This window comes from Coregonus clupeaformis, unplaced genomic scaffold (assembly GCF_020615455.1).
Source record: "Coregonus clupeaformis isolate EN_2021a unplaced genomic scaffold, ASM2061545v1 scaf0765, whole genome shotgun sequence".
In the NCBI taxonomy this organism is placed as follows: domain Eukaryota; kingdom Metazoa; phylum Chordata; class Actinopteri; order Salmoniformes; family Salmonidae; genus Coregonus; species Coregonus clupeaformis.
In genome coordinates this window covers 12086-16357 of record NW_025534220.1, presented here as the reverse complement: position 1 = coordinate 16357, position 4272 = coordinate 12086, and the positions used below count along the sequence as shown (strand labels likewise).

The window sequence follows — 4272 nt, the reverse complement described above, 5'->3', positions numbered from 1 at the left end:
TTAGGAACACCTTCCTATTATTGAGTTGCACCCCCTTTTGCCCTCAGAATAGCCTCAATTCGTTGGGGCATGCACTCTACAATGTGTCGAAAGCATTCCACAGGGATGCTGGCCCGTGTTGACTCCAATGCTTCCCACTGTTGTGTCAAGTTGGCTGGATGTCCTTTGGGTGGTGGACCATTCTTGCTACACTCGGGAAACTGTTGAGTGTGAAAAACTCAGCAGTGTTGCAGTTATTGACACACTCAAACCGGTGCGCCTGGCACCTACTACCATACCCCTTTCAAAGGCACTTAAATATTAATAATAATAATATAATATGCCATTTAGCAGATGCTTTTATCCAAAGCGACTTATAGTCATATGTACATACATTTTTATGTATGGGTGGTCCCGGGGATCAAACCCACTACCCTGGCGTTACAAGCGCCATGCTCTACCAATTGAGCTACAGAGGACCACATATTTTGTCTTGCCCATTCACCCTCTGAATGGCACACATACACAATCCATGTCTCAATTGTCTCAAGGCTTAAAAATCCTTCTTTACACTCCTCCCCTTCATCTACACTGATTGAAGTGGATTTAACAAGTGACATCAATAAGGGATCATAGCTTTCACCTGGATTCACCTGGTCAGTCTATGTCATGGAAAGAGCAGGTGTCCTTAATGTTTTGTACACTCAGTGTATATGGATATTTTATCCTTTCCAATGTTTTTGATACAAGTATATTTCAATGTGACTGCAAACGTATTTTACACCTTACATGATTCCTGTCTCTTCCTGCTCATACAGACCGTATACTCCCTGCAGACATATCACTTGCAGGCTCAAGAACTGTGAGAAAGGGAGATGGTGTGGAGTTTAAGTGTACTATTTCAGACCCCAGTTTTCAAACAAAAAATACCAGTGACTTAGTTCACTCTTACCTCTGCAAGTATGGCTCTGTTGTTCAGATGCAGGTGTTTGATGTAAAGAGGATGGAGGCAACTTTTACGATTAAAAGTGTTATTAAGAATGACACAGGCAACTACAGTTGTGTGCTTGATCTTCAGTCAAAACCCCTCAAAGATAAAGACAGAAAATTATATGGAAATAATGCAGTATTTCTACAGGTTGATGGTAAGAATGTATGGTATTTGTCTAAATACTTACATATTTAAATCATATAGTCAATACATACGTAACTAGTTTTGTTATTAGATAATCATTGTTGATGGTTCATGGTTGCACTACATTGTTACTATAGAAATGAGATGTGTAACAACATGCCTGTTTTGCTTTCCAGTGTCCTGGAGTCACTTAATCACACTGGTTGTGTTCTGTGTCTGTTTTCTTCTGATCTCATCACTGATGGTGGGCATATGGTGGCTGATCAGAAAACAAGGTCAGGCCATTTAACATGAACATTACTCTGGATATACTGGTCTAATTCTTATAGAAGAATGTTTATCAAACTAATACATTCCATATCTGGATTGAATGAACTATCTGGAGCATTTCTAATATCGTTGTTATGATAGTTAGCTTGAGTTTAACCAATAATGTTACATTTCTTTTTTGACAGGAGCTATACAATGTTATTGTGGAAGGTAAGCTTATAGTTTTGATTACCTTGATATAGCTAGTTTTTTTTAGCATGATAATGTATAATGATTGAATGTTTCACATGTATATTTCCCTCAGAACACCACAAAAGGAGGAGAACGACATGCCAATGACAGGGGAGGGTGATGGTATGTTTTTCAAGCTCTCCAATAAAACTATTGTTCTATTAATGAACATTTATTTCACATTCTGGGATATTTCTTTGTCTTAGATGGAACTTCAAACGTGGAGGAAGAATCCAGGTAGGAAACATTTGACATTTTACTTTATTATATACAAAAAAATGTATTTGTACCTATTTGTATTAGTTTCTTTGAATATAAATGTCATAGAATACATTCTGTACTTCTACTGTAATGAAGCAATGGAGAAACAGAAAGGTGTTAGATTACTTAAGGACAACAATCATGTAAAGTGTGCTGCTTCTATATAAAGGGGTATATGAAAAATATTAATATTTAATGGAATATGACAATCTAATAACCACAACCAATTTCTAATACACAGTATCTTGTTTATTTCTCAGTGATGAATTTGCCTATGACAGTGTGGCCGGTAAGATAATATTTTTTTGTTTGTATAATGGTTAGCTGCATTAACTATGCTTTAAATTAAATGTCAGTGTGTTTTACAATACTGACCATGCTGATACTAAGTAAATGATCATGAAATTAGTTTCAGTGCCTTGTGTTAAAACAGGAGTCTATATATCTTATTTTAAAAGATAATTTTCATCTTATCCCCCAAACAGGTGGGGAGGAGTACCAGGATGTGGGTGAGAAATGTTTAGATAATATGATGCTGCATAAAAATGTACTATTATGATGTCAATTAAAAATAGGTATGTTTTTTCATTCTTACATTTGCAATACTGGGTAAATAGAAATAAATAAAAAACAGATTTTTAGCATTTTGAATAAAAAACGGTTGCTTTAATAAGAGAATAAGATATTTAATCTTCTAATCTCCCAAACAGGTGATACAACGTATCAACATTTGGGTGTGAAATACTTAGATAATGAAGTTAATAAAATTATGATAATAATTATGCTTTAAATTATACACAATTATATTTTTAAAAAATATTCTGACATTTCTGATACTGGGTAAATGGTCATGACTGAACTAATATGCCACGCCTTGAGTGAAAATAATTGTCTAAATTCATTGTTTTAATGGTTTTAATATCTTCTAATCTTCAAAACAGGTGACGAGATTGAGACATACCATGACATCGGTGAGAAATGCTTAGATATTATGAAGCTCCATAGAAATGCAATTATACTGTGAGATTTACAATAATGGGTAAATGGTGATATAACAGATTTCAGGGCCTTAGGTGATTTTTTTAAATAAATAACTTGTTTTAATTAAATATATTTAACTTACATCTTCTTACCTACAAAACAGAGGATGCCATGTACCAAGAAATTCCGGTGAGCTGGGAGTTCTAAATGAGCTTTGACTAATGATAACTAATGATTATGATGACTCTTAGTTATAGAGGCTTACAGGTCTACACTTTTCCACACCTATTTTAATTTTATATTTCAGGGTGAAACACGGAATATTAAACACGTTATAGTACGTATTCGAGGTGAGTTCAATATTTTGAAATAGTAATAATAGATACTCTCCACCGTAAAGTTAGGTGTACTTTTTGGATTTCCATACATATCAGGCAGAACGAGTATCTATCTAACCATGGAAAATATATTGTCTAATTTTCTCTGTCAATGGAGTAATTTCTGATGGTAAGACACGTAAGTAGCAGTTTGCACAGGAAACCATAGATGCATTCAGTCACATTCTTTTTGTGGGGACTTCACATAAAGTGAACCAAGATAACAGTGATCTGGGTATATTTCCTCTGTGCAGAGAATACAGACTTGAGACCTTCTCCTCAGAGCTGTGGTGTATCAGGTGGTGTATACTCTCTAATTTAGCATTGCTTCTGTGATAAACCTATTTAATCATTGTCTTAATGTCATTGTCTCACCTCATCTCGGATCCTACACTATCCTGAAAACTGAGAAATGTCTAATATAAGAATGAACACACAGCTGTGATGAAGGATTTGTTGGATCAGATATAATATGTTGGGGTCTTTTCATCCACAGATGCAGCAAATCAAGGCCCAGATACTGAAGTTGTGTACGCCAAATCATGCAAGAAGACAGGACGTCATCAATACATGTCTTAATCATTATTAGATCTGCATTATTTCAAAGCAGTACTGCATGTGTACTACAGTATCTATACATATGTATTAGATGTATTGTGTATTCAATGCGTGTCTTGCGTTGGACTACTCCCTTCATGGTCAAGATGTTTTGTGACCTGACATTTGCGCTGCATTGTGTTATATCTTCAGTGGAAGTCATTTTAAAGTTGTTTGGAGTAATATTAAAGTACCACATTAAGCATTATTGCTGGATATGCTATTGCATTCTCCCTCTCATATTAAATATTTTAAAATGTTCTCAACTGTGAATGTGATATACGTCTTTATTGGAACTGAAAACAAATGCAATCGTCTTATACGCAGAGTTTCAGTTGGCACATCAATTTAGAATATCACCCTTGAAAACAAGTAAGACTGGGCTCACTTGGTCTAACCAATAATGTAAGTCTGTCACCCATTCTACAGCCCCCACTAAAA

At 35.1% G+C, this 4272-nt stretch overlaps 1 long non-coding RNA gene across 1 annotated transcript; it reads left to right on the top strand.

The window, feature by feature from the left end:
- The first annotated feature begins 1299 nt into the window (after positions 1 to 1299).
- Positions 1300 to 4044, top strand: LOC123485611. The gene is made up of 10 exons (XR_006659081.1): positions 1300 to 1389; positions 1570 to 1594; positions 1689 to 1852; positions 2137 to 2165; positions 2362 to 2385; positions 2818 to 2847; positions 3021 to 3046; positions 3165 to 3207; positions 3489 to 3533; positions 3731 to 4044. It is a non-coding gene; the product is annotated as an uncharacterized LOC123485611 (long non-coding RNA).
- The last annotated feature ends 228 nt before the right edge of the window (positions 4045 to 4272 follow it).